Below are 21298 nucleotides of genomic sequence, written 5' to 3' on the forward strand. Positions count from 1 at the left end.
GCTGCCAACTTACAACTTAAAAATAACCAAATATTACTCTAAGTCAAAAAAAACAAAAACACCAGACAGAACACAGTGTTCGTAATCACTTGACTTAACTTGTCATTCTTTATCTTGCATGTTGTACTTCACACTGGTTGGTATTGCCAACCTAATATACAACACAGTGTACAGCTTGGCAAATCCATCTTGGCCGATCAGTTGCGCAGAAGAAGTAGTAGATCAAAAATTTAGCATATACACCGTAATACTACAGAATCTCAAAAATAAAGGCATTGAGGATATTGAAGTGTGTTAAGAATTATGCGGAGCTGTCACATTGAAAATGTTGGGGATGTTCTGGGCGATGATGTTCAAGGATATTTGAGATGATGTTGAGAGATGAGAATTGTCGTTTGGGGATAGCCGGGATGATGTAAATGGTTGCCAAAGACAATATTTAGGGATGTTGGAGATGATCTGGTGGGGACGATTTGATATTGAGGGCAGACACTAACAGGTATCTGGGATGATAAAAGAAGAATTTTAAATGTGAACTCTTTATTGCCTATAAAGTGAAACTTCCATCTCAATTTTAAGAACCTACTTTGTAATCTTTTAGAATAATTGAAGATATAAACTTAGAAATATTTTATTTTTTCATAACTGTTGATATTGCGTTGTAGACAGCATAAACCTTCTTAAACTCCTTAAAAAATTGACTCCATTATTTTAATATTTTTAATTAATGTAACACAACAAAAATTACTTACATTTGCTGCTGCTGCATGTGACATTTCTCCAAAGAAAGGGATTTTCAATGAGATTGCTTTTTGACTCATACAAAGAAAAGTTGCAATGTCTTTTTGTGTTGATACATCAGCATCATACCAGCGCATGTTATAAATCGCCTCCGACAATCTGTTAGTCTATTAAAAATCAGAAATTAATATATCTTGTTATATTATTAGATGAACAAAAAGTGTTTACCGCTGTAGTAAATCTTTGCCCAATTGCGTAATTTAGAAACGTCCCCACTAATACTATTACGAACATTGAAATAGTAACTAAATCCTTTTTCTACAATTTAGGCTAATTAATTAAGTTAATGTATGAAATGAAAATTCATACCAAAGCGACCTCAAAGGTTGATAGAGCCAAACAACTCAAAGTGCACATTTTTGTATGGACAAGAAAATTTATAAAGAAATCATTACCGCATCGAAACTTTCTAAAACATTAATGCATTATAAAAATTCTTACACAACATTTTTACTACCTGAATACAAAATTTTGATAACATTTAATAATTGGCTTCAACTTTTTTAAATTCCTCTTCTTATTTCTGGTCAAATGTGTATTATGAATTTTCTCGAGGAGATCTTCAAAATGTATCACCAGTAATTCCATCGAATACCAATACAATAATATATGAATAAATGCAACATTAATTCCAACATCCACAGTATATACTTGAAATAATATTATTAACGTTAATCCAAAATGATTCAAATTAAATGGAACGTAATATTCAAACAGTAAACAATGTTTAATATCTTTAAATTCCGCGCAATTAGCGTCCAACATGATACAGTATACCATGAAATATGCAACAAGAAATCCTCCGTACTGAATAATTTTTAATACAATTTTCAAGATTTTCTCCATACGCTGAATTTTTTGAGAAATACCGATTTCTGATTGCTTAAAATCACTGAATAAGTCAATAACCTCGAGTAAACGAGATCGATTTCGTGATAGTTGAATATTAAGACAAGCAATTTGTCCTCCCATTACAAGAAACTCCATAACAAAAATAAATTTCACCAAATTTACTTTATCATCTAAAAATTAATAAAATAAATAAATTAAAGAAAATAAATTAAAAATGAATTATACTCAAGGACAGTAGAATCTAACAGGACTGCTACATCCATTGTTGTGACAATCAGCCCGCAAACTACGTCACATCATTTTCCACGTCCATCTGTTGTATTATGGTCTATGCCAAGGACAGTAGAATCTAACAGGACTGCTACATCCATTGTATTTTTGTAGTCCACTAGGGATTGGTTGCCCGCACTCTACGTCACACTATTTGCCACGCCTGGTAACTGTCTGCGTTTTTAGAGGTTATATGATAGACATTAATACGTCTAAAAACATAAAACTTCAAAAATAATATGAATACGTCTAGGATATAACCTCTAAAAATACACAGCAAACGCATAGACCATAACAACAGCTGGGCGTGGAAAATGGTGTGACGTAGTTTGCGGGCAGGTTGTCACAACAATGGATGTAGCAGTCCTGTTAGATTCTACTGTCCTTGGGTCTATGCGTTTGCTGTGTTTTTAGAGGTTATATCCTAGACTTATCTATATTATTTTTGAAGTTTTATGTTTTTAGACGTATTAATGTCTATCATATAACCTCTAAAAACACAGACAGTTACCAGGCGTGGCAAATAGTGTGACGTAGACTGCGGGCAACCAATCCGTAGTGGACTACAAAAATACAATGGATGTAGCAGTCCTGTTAGATTCTACTGTCCTTGAATTATACTCACATTTAATTTCCAGTATGACGGGATAAGTCGCCCAAACCATAGTAATGATAACTACAATCGTTGGTTGGAGTCCTCGTAACCAATGAGAATTCGGCCAACAGCGAACTTTGGTAAAATATCTTTCTAGGATATAAAAACCAAGTGTTTTCGACATTTCGAATAACGTAGAACTGAAAAACTGCGTCTGATCAACCAGGACAGCTAATGACTTTATGGAAGCTTTAAAAAATGTATTTAAATTGATTTGAGATTAGAGGAAGGGTAATGATGAAGTTCGAACAGCTGCGATTATAACTAATTGACATATGAACGGATTTTCATTATCCTGTTGTATCAATTTATCAAGTCCGTATATATTTCATAGACACTATTCATCGGATTATTTATACAAAAAATCGTATACCTGTATAAAAATCGTATATCCATTTATCTTCCACACAACGTATTTTTAGGAAAATTTGCTTAAAAAAAATGTTAAACAAACATAATCTGTCTTTACTTTAATATTTTGTTTTGTTATAAACTGATCGGCAAAGAAAACCGGCCACTATAAATTTGCCGCAACTTCAAAGCTGGCTTTCTCGCGAAACGCGCATTCGATTTTGATGATTCTTTTTTTGATGGAAAAATTGATTCTTCTGTAATAATCCTGCGATAGAAATTTTCGTTCAGATTTTAATTTGGGCATATACGGGGTGAGAAAAATGAGAAAAACTTTTATTCTCGAAATTTGTAACTCCCTGTGTGGTGCAGCTGCTACAGCAGAGGGTATTACCTGGAATCAAACAGTAGCCCAATCCTTTCTGAGCATTTTCTTTTTTTATTCACTCTATTATCTCTGTTACTAACGAAGATGCAGTATTTTAAAGCGATCGCCTGTGAAAACAAGATCAGTGACAATAGTAGCTGATGACCGTTTTATTGTTCTAAGCAATCGTAGAACGACAGCTGTAGAGTCTCGGCATCGTCTTCAAATGGTGCGTGTTGTTGATGTCAGTGAGAGAACCATTCGCTGAAAACTTGCTAGAACTGGTCTGGCTGCAAGAAGGCTGCCAAAGGCCCGAGGCTGCTTCCTAGATATCGACGTGCGCGTCTTCAATCTGCGCGCTTACATGTGAATTTGGAGGAATGAGTCCGTCCTTTTTACGGATGAGTAGTGGTTTTGTCTACTATCACCCGATAGTCAGGAGCGAATATGAAGACGTTGAAATGAAAGATTTGTGGACTATGTCTGGTTCTGTAATGGTGTGGCCGGGAATTTCCAAAGAAGCCTATACAGATTTTTAATCATTGTTAAAAGTGGCGCCTTAAATCACTGACCTTGAAAACTAAAACTGGGCACCCGAAACAGTTTTGCAGAAGCACTTACATTTCTTAGAATTACAGAATTGCAGACGTCCTTCATTATTGTAAACATCTGTTCTCAGTTCTAATATGCGGTAAAAACAAAGACAAATAAACAAGAAAACAAATTTAATTTAATGTAATAATTAATAATAACACGAAAGTTAAAAGCGTGTGTGCCCCCCACGAGCCAAAATAACGTCATGTAATCGACGCGGCATCGAACTGATTAAGTTCGTAATTGATTCCTGAGGCATTGCGGTAAACTCTTCGTCAAGAGCAATTCGTAACTCCTGAAGGTTGTCCGGTAGGACAGGACGACGACGAATGCGTCTCTGAAGTTGGTCCCAAAGATGTTCGATAGGGTTAAGGTCCGGGCTGCACGCTGGCCACTCTATCCGTTCAATACCCTCCTCATCAAAATATTCGCTAACCACACGTACTACGTGCGGTCGCGCATTGTCATGCATTAGCATGAATCCGTCACCAATAAAATGGGAATAGCGCACGACAGCTTCTTGCAGAATATCTTGGATATAACGGTGGGCATTTAGCGTGCCATTTTCAACACAGATGAGCGTCGAAATACCGAACCTCCATGGAAAGGTACTCTTTCCGAAATTGTGTAGGTCGCAAACCTTTCATTACGACGTCTCCACACTGGTTCTCGACCATCAGGTGACCGGAGACAAAATCGGGACTCGTCAGTGAAGATCACCTTACCCCATTGTTCCATTTTCCAATTCGTATGTAGGCGCCCATATTGAAGACGTGCTCGCCGATGTCTCTGGAGCAGCCGCTGTCTTTTGGCAGGTCTTCTTGCAGTTAGATCACTTTTAGCAAGTCTTCGACGAATGGTTCTTACGTCAACCCCACGCACCATTAGAAGACGATGCCGAGTTTCTACAGCAATCGTTCTACGATTCCTCAAAGTGTTTAGCACAATAAATCGATCATCAACTGCTGTTGTTACTCGTCTTCCAGGCATCCTGAACTGTTGTTCGGAGTATACCCAACGTATGGGTAACGTACCGCTGACTTTTGCCATCTTCAATTAAACTAATAATACGCGCAACATCAGTTATTGACAACGGCATCTTTGACAACTGTCAATTTACTATTCGAAACAACTGACATACGCTACCTAGCGCGCCACCTTAGATTTTGTATGCTTGTTTGTCCTGTTTTCACAGGCGTTCGCTTTAAAACACTGCATCTTCGTTAGTAACAGAGATAATAGAGTGAATAAAAAAACAAAATGTTCAGAAAAGATTGGGTTACCGTTTGATTCCAGTTAACACCCTCTGCTGTGGTATCTGCACCCCACAGGGTATTACAAATTTCGAGAAAAAATGCTTTTCTCATTCTTGCACCCCGTATATGCTCAAATTAATATCCGAATAAAAATTTCTATCGAAGGATTATTACAGAAGAATCAACCTTTCGATCAAAAAAGGAATCATCAAAATCGAATGAGTGGTTCGCGAGAAACCCAGCTTTGAAATTGTGGCAAAATTTTAGTGGCCGGTTTTTTTTGCCGGTCAGTTTATAATTTTAAATACATGTAAGTCAGTGAAAAGTGTTTATTTTCCAACAACCTACATTGTTATTAAATTATACAGGGTGATTTATAACATACGGAGCAGATTAAAAGAGCAAGTACTAGGGGCCAAACTGAAGATATTTTCTTAATAATGTTTTGACTACAACGTAATAATCACAAAGATATAGAGCATTAAAGTTGAATTAATTGCCCAGCATTTCTTACGTTATACGGTATTACACTACGTTTAAATTCAAACTGCGAAAATTTCGGGGTTACTTAAGCAGGGTTTGCTTAATGCCTGATTAGCACCAATAATAAAATCTTTGTAATATGGCAATTACGGCTATTTAAAAATTTGTTAAATCACTCAAAAACTGGTGTTTGTTTTTTGAGAACCGCTGATACCATGTTTTTATTGCTATCAATCCAGTTGACTTGGTTACCTAGCAACAGACATGTCATTTAATTTTAATAATCAATGTTATTTAACGTCAAAATTAGAATTTTTACTAATCAAAAAATACAATGGTAATGTACAGTAACGAAGAATACGTAGATATGCTTATTATTTATGGAGCTGCTGGAGAAAACGCTGCATACGCAAGACGTCTGTATTCAGAACGATATCCAAATCGACAGATCCCTTCTGAAAACACTTTTCTTCGGTTAATCCAGCAGGGAAGAGAGACAGGAAATTTGCAACCTAAGAAAGATCTTGGCGGCGGTAGACTAAACAGACATGGAGTGAATGTGGAAGAAAAAATTCTAGAAATTGTGGAAGCGGATCGAAGCACGAGTACTTGTCAAATTTCTCACCAACTCGAGGTATCCCAGAATTTTGTTTGGCGTACGTTGAAAAGTAACGGTTTACACCCCTATCATTTTCAAAAAGTGCAAGGACTGACTCCCTCTGACTATCCTTTGCGGTTGCAATTTTGCGAGTGGCTACTAAATCGTACCAACAGAGAAGCAGATTTTACGGACAGTATACTGGTAACGGATGAATGCTGTTTTACCAGAAATGGTGTTCTAAGTGTTCACAATTCCCATGTGTGGTCGGACGAAAATCCACACGTTATTCGTCAAGGCTCTTTTCAACAACGATTCAGAGTGAATCTATGGGAGGGAATTGTGAACAATACGTTAATAGGACCTTTCGAATTACCAGGAACTCTTAATGGAACTTCTTATTTACAGTTTTTACAAGAAAGTCTGCCAGTACTCCTGGAAGATATTCCGCTACTTATGCGACGTGAGATGTGGTTTATGCACGACGGTTGTCCTGCACATTTTAGTCGTAATGTACGAGATTTCCTCGATAATGCTTTTCGGCAAAAATGGATTGATCGAGGTGGACCTATTCCATGGCCACCACGTAGTCCCGATCTTAACCCATTGGACTTTTTTTTATGGGAATTCATGAAGGATAGAGTATATGCCACCGAGGTTAATACAATCGACGAACTACGACATCGCATCACTGCCGCTACAGAGGACATACGTCCACGATTTCCACGATTATCGTTAAATTGGATTTTCTTGTTTTAAAGATTTTGTAATTTTGCATTTAAAACATTATTATTATCCGTTGCATAAATTAACATCTATTATTTCTTTTCATAAATTACGTATTAAAACTAAACAATTAAATTGTCTACTTTGACAGCTCCTTCAAAAATGAGGATGGCGTTGACAAGTATTTTAATTGTTCTTTAGTGAATATCAGCGGTTCTCAAAAGTTGACGCTAACTTATTTAAAAAATTAACATGCGATATCTATGTAACTATTAAGATTTTAACAAAACATTATTAAGAAAATCTCTTCAGTTTGACCTCAAGTATCTACCCATTTAGTCTCCTCCATATGTTATAAATCACCCTGTATATCCAGCACGCGAAGCTTCTTCAAATTCTCAATACTCAGAGGAACCCGACTTAACAAATTATTTGAATGAGTCAAAACCTCCAAACTTTGCAAACATACCTTATTTTGACTGTTTTTAATATTATTTAATATTGTATTATTCACTTTTTAATCATATGTGTTATTTCTATATTTTCAAACTTAACATTTTCTTCAAATTTTGACGTAAGTTATATTTTTATAACGATTTGTTAATTTAGTTTATTTGATGTGATGAGTTTTTGTTTCCACTTACATAGATTTTGGCTGGTGATGACTTAAAAGTCGAAACCTGTACCAATAAATATTTAAATCTAAGCAAGTTAAGATAAACTTGCAACATGGATTCCTACAACAATATATGATGTAATATTAAAGTATTAAGTGTCAACGTTGAATAATCACTTGAAGTTTATTTCTTGGAATTAAGAAACGATTTATATCTTAAATTAAAGATCAAAACATCCTCTTTAAAATGATATATGATAACATATATGTTAATAACCAAATTTCTAAGAAATCCAGTTTTTTTAAATATGATGTTATATTAAACAATTAATGGTGGAGTTGATTAAGCGTCAACTTTGAATAATCACTTGAAGCTTATTTCTCGAAATTAAGAAACGATTTATATCTTAAATTAAAGATCAAAACATCCTCTTTAATATGATATATGATATCATACATGTTAATAACCAAATTTCTAAGAAATCCAGTTTTTTTAAATATGATGTTATATTAAACAATTAATGGTGGAGCTGATTAAGCGTCAACTTTGAATAATCACTTGAAGCTTATTTCTCGAAATTAAGAAACGATTTATATCTTAAGTTAAAGATCAAAACATCCTCTTTAATATGATATATGATATCATATATGTTAATAACCAAATTTCTAAAAAATCCAGTTTTTTTAAATATGATGTTATATTAAACAATTAATGGTGGTGTTGATTAAGTGTCAACTTTGAATAATCACTTGAAGTTTATTTCTTGGAATTAAGAAACGATTTATATCTTAAATTAAAGATCAAAACATCCTCTTTAAAATGATATATGATAACATATATGTTAATAACCAAATTTCTAAAAAATCCAGTTTTTTTAAATATGATGTTATATTAAACAATTACTGGTGGTGTTGATTAAGTGTCAACTTTGCATAATCACTTGAAGTTTATTTCTTGGAATTAAGAAACGATTTATATCTTAAATTAAAGATCAAAACATCCTCTTTAAAATGATATATGATAACATATATGTTAATAACCAAATTTCTAAAAAATCCGGTTTTTTTAAGTATGATGTTATATTAAACAATTAATGGTGGTGTTGATTAAGTGTCAACTTTGAATAATCACTTGAAGCTTATTTCTCGAAATTAAGAAACGATTTATATCTTAAATTAAATATCAAAACATCCTCTTTAATATGATATATGGTAACGTATATGTTAATAACCAAATTTCAAGGATATATATTTTTTTAAATATGTTGTAGTGTTAAATAATTAATGTTTGGGTTGTTTCAGCGTCAATATTGAATAATCACTTGGTGTTTATTTCTGGGATGTAAAAAACGATTTATATATTAAATTAAAACATCCTTTTTAAAATGATGTATGATAACATATATTTTAATATGTACTCAAACTTCTAAGAAACACATTTTTTAAAAATATGTTGAGATATTAAATAATTAATGGTGGAGTTGTTTAAGTGTCAACTTTGATTAATCACTTGAAGCTTATTTCTCGAAATTAAGAAACGATTTATACCTTAAATTAAAGATCAAAACATCCTCTTTAATATGATATATGATAACATATATGTTAATAACCAAATTTCTAAGAAATCCAGTTTTTTAAAATATGATGTTATATTAAACAATTAATGGTGGTGTTGATTAAGCGTCAACTTTGAATAATCACTTGAAGTTTATTTCTTGGAATTAAGAAACGATTTATATCTTAAATTAAAGATCAAAACATCCTCTTTAATATGATATATGATAACATATATGTTAATAACCAAATTTCTAAGAAATCCAGTTTTTTTAAATATGATGTTATATTAAACAATTAATGGTGGAGTTGATTAAGCGTCAACTTTGAATAATCACTTGAAGTTTATTTCTTGGAATTAAGAAACGATTTATATCTTAAATTAAAGATCAAAACATCCTCTTTAAAATGATATATGATAACATATATGTTAATAACCAAATTTCTAAAAAATCCAGTTTTTTTAAATATGATGTTATATTAAACAATTAATGGTGGTGTTGATTAAGTGTCAACTTTGAATAATCACTTGAAGTTTATTTCTTGGAATTAAGAAACGATGTATATCTTAAATTAAAGATCAAAACATCCTCTTTAATATGATATATGATATCATATATGTTAATAACCAAATTTCTAAAAAATCCAGTTTTTTTAAATATGATGTTATATTATACAATTAATGGTGGTGTTGATTAAGTGTCAACTTTGAATAATCACTTGAAGCTTATTTCTCGAAATTAAGAAACGATTTATATCTTAAATTAAAGATCAAAACATCCTCTTTAATATGATATATGATAACATATATGTTAATAACCAAATTTCTAAGAAATCCAGTTTTTTTAAATATGATGTTATATTAAACAATTACTGGTGGTGTTGATTAAGTGTCAACTTTGAATAATCACTTGAAGTTTATTTCAAATGGAATTGGAATTGGAATTAAGAAACGATTTATATCTTAAATTAAAGATCAAAACATCCTCTTTAAAATGATATATGATAACATATATGTTAATAACCAAATTTCTAAGAAATCCAGTTTTTTTAAATATGATGTTATATTAAACAATTACTGGTGGTGTTGATTAAGTGTCAACTTTGAATAATCACTTGAAGCTTATTTCTCGTAATTAAGAAACGATTTACATCTTAAATTAAAGATCAAAACATCCTCTTTAATATGATATATGATATCATATATGTTAATAACCAAATTTCTAAGAAATTCAGTTTTTTTAAATATGATGTTATATTAAACAATTACTGGTGGTGTTGATTAAGTGTCAACTTTGAATAATCACTTGAAGCTTATTTCTCGTAATTAAGAAACGATTTATATCTTAAATTAAAGATCAAAACATCCTCTTTAATATGATATATGATAACATATATGTTAATAACCAAATTTCTAAGAAATCCAGTTGTTTTAAATATGATGTTATATTAAACAATTACTGGTGGTGTTGATTAAGTGTCAACTTTGAATAATCACTTGAAGCTTATTTCTCGTAATTAAGAAACGATTTATATCTTAAATTAAATATCAAAACATCCTCTTTAATATGATATATGATAACATATATGTTAATAACCAAATTTCTAAGAAATCCAGTTTTTTAAATATGATGTTATATTAAACAATTACTGGTGGAGTTGATTAAGCGTCAACTTTGAATAATCACTTGAAGTTTATTTCTTGGAATTAAGAAACGATTTATACCTTGAATTAAAGATCAAAACATCCTCTTTAATATGATATATGGTAACGTATATGTTAATAACCAAATTTCTAAGAAATATTTTTTTTTAAATATGTTGTAGTATTAAATAATTAATGTTTGGGTTGTTTCAGCGTCAATATTGAATAATCACTTGAAGTTTATATCTGGGATGTAAAAAACGATTTATATATTAAATTAAAACATCCTTTTTAAAATGATGTATGATAACATATATATTAATATGTACTCAAACTTCTAAGAAACACATTTTTTAAAAATATGATGAGATATTAAATAATTAATGGTGGAGTTGTTTAAGTGTCAACTTTGATTAATCACTTGAAGTTTATTTCTAAGAATTAAGAAACGATTTATATCTTAAATTAAAGTTTAAAACATCCTTTTTAAAGTCATATATGATAACATATATTTTAATAATCAAATTTCTAAGAAATGCATTTTTTTTAAATGTGGTTAAATGCTGAATGTGCATGATGGTTTAAACTGCTTTTTAATTGTTTATGTTTAGATTGATAATAACTATATTTTTGCATATTTCTACATATTTTTTGTATATTTATGAATATATGAATGATATTTATGAATAAAAAGCTGGTACATTTATGCGCATATTTCCTACAATTTGACTGCCTAAAAATCCGAGCTCTAATAATAACATATACAGGTGTCCCACGACGTGATTGCCATAACTTGGGAAAACAGCTTTATTGAATTAATTGCTCAAAATGTCCACCAGTTGCTGTATACATAGTCTAGCTCTTCTTAGAATTGAAGTGGTAGCTCTGCTAACAGGCTCAGAATCAGCACGAATAATTTTTGCGGCATCCATAATTCTACCTACTAGTTGTTCTCTGTTTTCAATATTTTCTGCATAAACTAAACTTTTCAGTCTTCCCCATAAAAAGTAATCTAAGGGATTAAAGTCTGGTGACCTTGCTTGCCAAGGAACTGCTGAACCTCTTCCAATCCACCGGTTTGTATAATTTGGATTAAGAAATTCTGTTATTTGTCGACCAAAGTGTGGAGGTGCGCCATCGTCCTGAATCCACATTCGTTGTCTTACATTAAGAGCAACATCATCCAGTAATATTGGAAAATCTATCTTGAAAATGGTATTCCCGAGTTTGTCATGGATTTTCAAGTGCCCAACAATGTGAATTCCTGGTATTAATGATGAGGCTTCATCACTAAACGATATTATCCGACAAATCCTCGGTTACGATAGCGTTTTGGGTGTACGTTTTTTGACATAAAATCACCCCAGCAACACACTTCCAAGCTATGGCAGTCACGTCGTGGGACATATATATTAGTGTGTATATGACTAATATGAAAAGCATCAGTGTCTTCGCCTTTATCTATTTTTTATGAATTCGAGTGATTTCTCATTGTGGCATAAGTGTAACCACCTTTCATAATCTAAAAAATCAAAAATTGCAGCAAACTAAAAATCAAAATTTTTGACACATACCGATTTGAAAGTAAGCAGCGAAAAAATTCCGTACGGCCCAGTTCTTAAATACAACGGTTTTTGCGCGCGCATTATCATAAAAGCGATATCCTTACGAATCGAAGGGCTCCCTTCGTACCATTTCGTATCGTATAAAGCTGTGGCGATTTCAACACTCTAAAATAATTAATTAAAAAAAAATGATTGACTCAAAAGACTACCATTAAAGTTTAAAACGTACTTTAAATATCATTCTTTCACCACAAAGACAATTCAAAAAAATCGCCATAATCCAACCCACCACATTCATAATTGGTTTAACTTCGCAATTCTAAAAATTAAGAAAATTAATTTGAGATTTAAATAAATCCTTTTTTTAATACGTTAAGAATTGACAAAAAGCACACTCCTATGATGACGCTGTAAGCGACCTGGCAAGGAGCAAGAAATTTGTTGTAACATATATTTATTCGATCAACTAATCTAAAAAATTGTATTTAATTAATTTGATTATTATATAATGAAGTATTATCTTACCGTGCGATGTAAATATAATAACGAATACAATTTCTAAGTCGAGCTTTTCTTTCTTTTTCTGCAACGACCTCAAAAATTTCTCCAATTTTCTCTTTAAGATGTTCTAACCTAACAATTACCAACTCAAAGGCAGTAAAACAAGCAGCCCCGGATAAGGCTCCGACCTCCAATAAGTAAGTAATAACATACCAAGCAATCCCTACGTGTAAATAATGAAGAAATCCTTCTTCGACCGAATACAAATAATATTTTACTTGGACCGGATATCCGGTACAATATAATGCAATTTCATCAGTAATCCCTTTGGGACAAAAAAACAATTTTAAAAATACAGTTTTAATAAAAATCACGCAGCAACCGAAAAATATATATAAACATATTAAAATGTTTAAAATGTCGACGATACCCATGTGTTTCTTAGCGATCGGTGGTTCCCCGAATTTCGTAAAATCCTGGAGTTCTTCGAATAAATTTAAGGAACGTTTTTCGATTAAAAAGGTTATTATGTAATTGTAATAAATATTTATGCCGCAAACTGCGGCATAAATTGATTCCGATATCAAGATAGATGACGATTCCTTCAAATCTGAAAAATAAAAAAATAAAATAAAATAATAAACATTTGTTTAATTAAACGTACGTGTTAAAATATGGAAACAATGTAATTGAATACCAATAACAAAATATAATCCCACTGTTAAATGAAACCAAATTTTAAATTTATAAAAAAAATTCTTTTCGCCATCGTACCAAATATGAACCAATCTTGAGTATTTGTACAACATGGGAATATAGCAAGGCATGTTTAGTTTAAAAAGAAGTTTGATGTTATGTTAATGAATATCAAAATGCGAATACGTGTTTAATCAAAAAAATTGTTCAATTTATAATATAAAGTAAGTGCTTATTTTATTTTTTATTAAATTAGAGGCTAAATTTTATTGCTACAAATCATCTTATATTGTGTTCTTTCATTATAATATTAAATTTTTATAATAAAAAAGAATTAAAGAGAACTTATTTTCTTAGAAACGCGAAACATTCGTAAACGGTTGAATAAACATAAACATTAAAATCAAATTACGAAAATAAGACGGTTAAGCTATGAGCTTATCCATTCTAATTTATAAATTTATTTCAAAATAATAAATTAAATTGAGAAATTTTGAAAAAATTGTTTTCTTTTAATAATATATTAAAAAAAAGTTACTTAAATTTATTGTTTGTAAAAATCATAACAACGATGTTTATAGAAAATAAGAAATTATTATTATTTATGAAAAACAGGAACAGAAAAGTATAGAGAAAGCAAAACTGGAAACGACAATGAGAAAATACTACAACATAGACAGCTTGAAACCACCTCCACGAGTTTCTTCTACAAACTACTACAGGTAGGAAGAAACCTACGAGAAACTAAAAGACAAAATGCATGAAGCATTAGATGAAAAAGAAAGCTATACTCACAGAATGGTTAGAGGATAAAAAAAATTGCACGTAATATAACAGATATACAGTGTGTTAATTAATAATCGTACCCGACGTCATCATTTATTTATTTACGCTCACGGGACACAGCACAGGACAAACCCAATTCAAGCTGTGCCACTAAAAAAATACAATAAGAAAGGAAAAAAAGGACACAAAAATACTTAAATCAGTATCTCAAATTGCATAAGTAATTTAACAAAAATAACAGAAAAAAAAAAGAAAAAAACCAAGGTATCTAACAATCAGCACGTGAAAGGACAAGAACTAATTGTAAGTATAAATCAATCTATATAAATTAATCTATATACGGCATGTTCCCAACAGCAGCAAGGGTCGCTCTTTTAAAGGAGATTAAGGAATCGTACGCAAATATATCAATAGCAAGACGGTCAGCAGAGCGCAGCAATGGCGAATGCTGATAGGAGTTAGTGCGCGGAGTTGTAGTAAAGAACAGAAAATCAAAACGAAGCGATCTGGGTGGGACGTGGAAGTTAATCAGTAATGTAAGCGAGGATGATTTATAAATATTATACATTATTTTATATAAAAGTATTATATCATTAGCAAGTCGCCGTTGGCCAAGTTGTAACAAGTGGAAAGATTGGCACGCCGAGTTGTAGTCAGCATAGGTAGTATGAGATTTCCAGCATAAAAAACGAACGAATCTCTTTTGGACACGCTCTAGTCGTTCCACAAATATATTATATTGTGGATTCCATACAACAGTGCAATAATTCAAAATGTTAAATACATACGTATAATAGAGAGTCATTAATGAATTAGTGTCGGTAAAATCAGCAGCCGATCTCATGACGAAACCAAGCATACGAAAAGCCTTGCTAACCACCGAATCGACGTGCTCACTGAATAATAGCTTACTATCAAACGTCACACCCAAATCTCTTATAGAAGTAACCCTGTTCAACAACTTCCCTCCAATGATGTAGTCAAAGCGTATGGGACCAGGCTTTTTTGTAAAAGTAATTGTAAAGTATTTACTATAATTCATGGTGATGAAGTTTGTGCAACAATATTGAGCAAGTTCGTATAGATCACGCTGAAGAGCAGAACAATCTCTAGGATTTGACACGCGGCGGAAGATCTTTAGATCATCTGCATACATTAAACAGTTAGCGTGTTTAAAACACTTAAATATGTCATTAATATAAATATTAAAAAGCAGAGATCCAAGAATGCTTCCCTGAGGTACGCCGGATGAGACCGACACCGTCTGCGATGAAAAACCTCTAACTGTAACCGACTGCGTTCTATCAGCCAAGTGGGAAGCAAGCCACTGTTGAATGCTGTAGGGTAAACCAACATGTTCAATTTTTTGTAGTAAGAGCCGATGATCAACTTTATCAAAAGCTTTACTAAAATCAGTATAAACAGAGTCCACCTGATTCGAGAAGATTGGTCTCTACCGAACGACCAGCAAAAAAACCGTGTTGTCGAGGGTCCAAAACATTTTTTACAGTGTAAAAAATAGGCTTGTAAATTAAGCTCTCAAGGACCTTGCCAAAAATGGGCAACAAAGAAATTGGTCTGTAGTTTTCGACCAAGCTCCTACAGCCAGATTTAAAAATAGGCACCACAGAGGCCCGCTTCCAGACTAGCGGAAAGACACAGTCTTTCAGAGATCTATTGAACAGGATTGATAACGGTTCACTAAGAGATTCACAACAATTTTTTATTATAATAGGAGGTATACCGTCACCACCTGGCCCTCCGGAAGGGCTAACAGCTCTAAGAGCTTTCAAGATCTCAACCTGCTCAAATTGTAGAGACAGGTCGCAAAAACGTGGGCTACCACAACGGAAGCCATTGCTGGTGCTCGAGGTCCGAGAAGCATTAAATACTTAGCCGAAGTAACGAGAAAAAAGGTCGCAGATATGTGCACCATCGGTAGCAGTGACACCGTCAAACGCAACCTCTGCAGGCAAGTCACTTGTCGCGCGCTTAACTCTAACAAATGACCAAAACCTTTTGGGATCATGCCGTATACTGCTCTCCGCACTGACAATAAAATTGCGATAATCACGATCGATAAGGAACTTTGAGCGACCCCTCGAAAGGGAAAAAGTTAAATAGTCGAGGCGATTTCTATACCGCTTCCACTTCTTGTGCATCTTACGTTTTTCACGAATTACTTTACTAGTATCTTTTGAGAACCAGTACGGAAAACCGAGTACGAAGACTCGTTTGCGCGGTACGAAAAGTTTAAAAGCGTCAGATAGCATTTCGTAAAAATAAGTGGCAGCCTCGTCCACGGTTCCATCGCTCAGACGATCCCGCCAGGGCACCTCATTTAAGTACAAAGTGATTTGATCAAATGATGCCTTTTTAAAATTATATATTGGTTCACTACAGTGGGATAAATTTCTAGGAATTAAGAATTTGTATGATATATCAAGCGTAGTATGAGCACGGTCCTTCGGCACCAAAGCATGATCATCCAAATCAACCTCGCAATGAAATACATTACAGGAAAAAACAAGATCAAGAACGTTACCAAAGTCATTACAATGATGATTTAATTGGGATAAACCAGCCAAGGAGACGGAGTCCAAGAACTCTGTAGCTCTTGCAGAAGTTGCCCTGGACGGGACACAGTAGCGGCGGACGGGGTCAAAAGACCACCCGATTTCCGGGATATTGAAATCACCACAATAGAGAAAACCATCATTGGGGTGTCGCTCAATTACATCAATTAAAGATCTGGAAAATCGCGAGAGTGCAACATTGTCACATGGCGAAATATAAACACAGCATATGTTAAGCACTAAACAGCCATTAGACAACGCAACACACACTGCTTCAACGTCCGCGAACAAACCCGGTCGTTCCGCACTGGAGATCATTTTCGACACAACCAACAACACACCACCTCCACGCCGAGCACCCGAATCATCATTAATGTGTCGGTCACGCCTGTAAGTCACATATGAATCGGGGAAATACTCTGCAGATTCAATTCCGGGACAAAGCCAGGTCTCCGTAAGGCAGACAACATCCAAATCCGCACTCAGTAGATTTGTATAGAAAATAGTACCTTTACTACGTAAGCCGCGTACGTTTTGATAGTAAAGGGAGATGAATTATTAGACGCCATTGCGAGTTAGAAAATATCTAAGTTTGCTTATACATGAAGAGAACTACTGTAGTTTGCGCAAGTCTCCGTCGGAATTAATCTGGATAACACGGCTACTGTCGTTTTTACGGACAAGAATTTTACAATTGCGCGTCCAGACATATTTATAACCATTTTCTTTAGCCGTGGCCCTAGCGGCGCCGAACAGTTTTTTATTCGCTACAGTAAGGTGTTCATTGATGAAACATTGCTGTGATAGGCCATCAATCAAAAAACCAGGACGGGAACCCTTGGGAAGGGAGCGCTTCTTGGCAATGGCAGCGGCGAGAAAAGAATCGCGTTTGGTACGATTGCAGAAACGCACGACGATGTTCTTTGGTCGACTCACATCGCCGATGTGAGGTACTCGATGTATAGCGTCAATATCATCACATTTTAACGGGACCTCAAGAAAGCCGCCGATTTTATTCATAACATCGACAATGTTTTCGTTGGCCGCCTCAGGTACGCCCTGTATCTCCAGATTGTTACGTCTGGAGTACTGATCCAAGTCCGCAACCCTAACCGACAAGGTGTCGACCTGTTTCCTCAATCGTACGTTATCGGAAGAAAGGCTATCAATAACCATGCACTTTTCTTTGATAAGTTTTTCAAAATCGGATATTTGATCGCTGCAGAATTGAACCGAGGTCATTAGCTCATCATTTGTAGCTTTCATAGATCTAAGCTCCGAACGTATCTCGCTAACCATCTCATAGACAGCCTCGATTGTCGGAGTGGAGGCCACACCGCGATTATCGAAGTCATGCGGCAACATAGTTTTTCTACGGTTAGAAGACGGACGGCAACCAGGACATTGCCATGACGAGCCTGGGGCGGAGAGCGCCGTGGCCGCAGCTTTGGAGAACTTCACGCATTTGGCGTGGAACCAAACATCGCACGACACGCAGTGAATTCCCGCTTTATCTCTCCCCACCAGCTATCCGCAACACCCGCACTGCGTTGAAGGCATCGGAAAAACTAGTTTTTATCTGTGCAAATTGATACCAATAATAAAATTAAATAATTGGAGATAAATCCAGTACTAATGAACGATATACAGGTGTTATAATCAAACACCACTTCGCCGACTTTCTACCACGAAACAAATACCAGCAAGAACGAACTGCACGAGACGCATCCGAACACACTCGTACTCTGTAGTAGTTCATGTTATCATTGCAAGTAAGCATCCAATAGCACACTGAATATATCTCAATACGCAAATCGCCTATTGCAATACCAATACTGTGATATTGGTTGCATACTTGCAATGATGACGTCAGGTACGATAATTAATTAACACACTGTAGACATACAGCCAAAAAAGAAATAAAAAAACCAAAAAAGTTAAGCATTTAACACAAAATGTGTAAATATAAACTTTAAAATAGGATTGTCGAAAGTTAGGGAAGCCTGGAATACCATCAATAATCTGAGAAAAGACACAAGTGAGAAGAACAAAATAAATCCCATAAACACAGAAACATGGGAAAAGTACTATACACACCTATTAACAGAGTGAAGAATATATAGACACACGCCTAGAGGTGGAAGCAACCTATGATAATATAATCAAACGTAGTACCTGAAAGTCTTAGAAGAGATGACATTCCACTAGATTGGAGAAAGTCGCAAATAATCCCCATATACAAGAAAGGAAATAGGAAGGAAAGCGGGAATTACATAGGGTTAAGTATAACGTCATCACTTGGAAGGTTATATAGAATAGTCCTGAAAACTAGGATAGAAAGGGGAATTTAGGAGGAAGAGAAACAAAGTGGTTTCAGACCTGGAAGGTCTTGCGTCGATAATTTATTCACGCTTAGACACCTAGTTGAGAAAAAGCTGTCAAAAGGAAGGGAAATACATATTGCATACATAGATCTGAAAAAACCTTTCGATATGGTCCCACTTCAGAAATTATGGATTGCTCTGACAGATGTAGGCATCAACAGAACTTCCATGCTGTGAAAGTGTTATACAGGGATAACGCGGCAGAGATTTAGATAGGAAAACTTACAACTGATGCTTTCTCTCCTATAAAAGGTGTCAAACAGGAATGCTGCCTATTTTCCACAATATTCAAGATCTATATCTACTCAACCTTATAATATTAGAAAAGGAAATGCAACCAGGAAATACACACCATGCTGTTCGAGGATGACCAAATAGTTTTTGCATAGGACGAAGAGGATATGAGATATATGTTAAATAATCTAGAAGAAAAATACAATAAATGGGACTTGGAAATGAACAAAGATAAGACCCAACATATGGTAATTGGAGGAACAGGAAAGGACATACAATTGGAGACCAATTAGGGCAGTTATAAGCGAAGATGGAAAGGACAATAAAGATGTAATGTAATGTAACCATGAATGACATATGGGTTAGAAGTGTGGGTGAGAGACAAAGACATAACTCGAAGACTGCCAGCAGTAGAGATGATGTTTTGGAGAAGATGCTGCGGCATAACCATGCTGGACCGAGTTGAAAATGAGGAAATAAGAAGAAGAATGAGGCACAAAAACTCAATCATAGACACTATAAATGAAAAGCAACTAAAATGGTATAGACATCTACGCCGAACGAGTAAAAAGAGAACCCCACTTAAGGTTTAGAACTGAATACCAGCAGAAAGAAACAAAAGAGGTAGGCTTAGGAAAAATAGATCCAGGATATAAATGTGGAGATGAAGAGGAGATAACTGGGTGAAGATGATTGGAATTTAAGAAACGCTGGCGGTTGGGATGCGAGAAACAGCAATAAAAGAGGTGCAAATACTCGACAAATAAAAGCAAAATTAAAAATGCATAGCAACGATGTCTATGGAAAATAAGAAATTATTTATGACACATTAAGTTTCATTAAATTTGTTTTAAAATGCTATTTATTTCATGACGATATCTCAATTAGGTTTCGAGATATGATTTTTTAAACATTTATTCTTAAAGAATAAGATTAATGAAGGTGAAACACAAAATTACAATGGCAGAAATTGAAAGATAAAGAATCCATACCATCCATGGTCCATATATGGTGATATTGTTAGTAACCCAAGAATAGAGGTTATAAAGTACAAATAATCTAAAATGGGAAATTACAAAACCACTACACCTGTTTGTCTTAATATTCAAGTCAAGCCAGTAAAGTGTCTAAATTATTATTCCAATCTAATCATTGCCAAGCATATGGACGTGGAAAGCGTATTGGAAAGGATTTGACTCAAAATTGCACAAAACCGAAAGATTACAGAATATACAAAGTTTTTATAGACCAACCAACAATGAAAAACTGTCACTAAAAATAAGCATTAGATATTCAAAAGACACGAAGCAGATCAAATCTAACAACACCAACAATGGCATAAAATTTTAAATAATCTACAAAGAACTAAGGAATCCAAGCTGTGAAGGAAGGAGAAATGGTATTTTGTGGGGGATACAAGATAGACTTAATGACTTTGACTTTGTAGACATTTGTCTACTATAATATGGAGGTACAGTTGAGAAAACTGCAAGATGAAGGAGAAGCAGTAGGATAAAAGTCAATGTTCAAAAAACGAAGGAGATGAGGATCAATTCGGTAGTTGGGAAATATGAAGGGACAGAGCCCTATTTGGCGAAATAAGAACGTTTCAAAAAGAACAAAACTTCGCTTGTTCAACAGCAATCTGTCAATCCTCCTGTATGAGTGTAGAACATGGAAGGTCACCAAGAGGATGTCGAACAAATTACAACTACACATTATCTATGACTCATTAGTCATTAGAGACCAAATCAAGCACTCTAAGCAAACCTCATCGAGCAGTTGAGA

General features: G+C 34.0%; 1 long non-coding RNA gene across 1 annotated transcript; it reads right to left on the minus strand.

The window, feature by feature from the left end:
* Positions 1-975: 975 nt before the first annotated feature.
* On the minus strand, positions 976-1722 carry LOC139429255 (uncharacterized). The gene is made up of 3 exons (XR_011639926.1): positions 1259-1722; positions 1111-1210; positions 976-1059 (listed from the first exon to the last, which is right to left on the minus strand). It is a non-coding gene; the product is annotated as an uncharacterized lncRNA (long non-coding RNA).
* Positions 1723-21298: the final 19576 nt, after the last annotated feature.

Source organism: Onthophagus taurus, chromosome 3, assembly GCF_036711975.1.
Source record: "Onthophagus taurus isolate NC chromosome 3, IU_Otau_3.0, whole genome shotgun sequence".
In the NCBI taxonomy this organism is placed as follows: domain Eukaryota; kingdom Metazoa; phylum Arthropoda; class Insecta; order Coleoptera; family Scarabaeidae; genus Onthophagus; species Onthophagus taurus.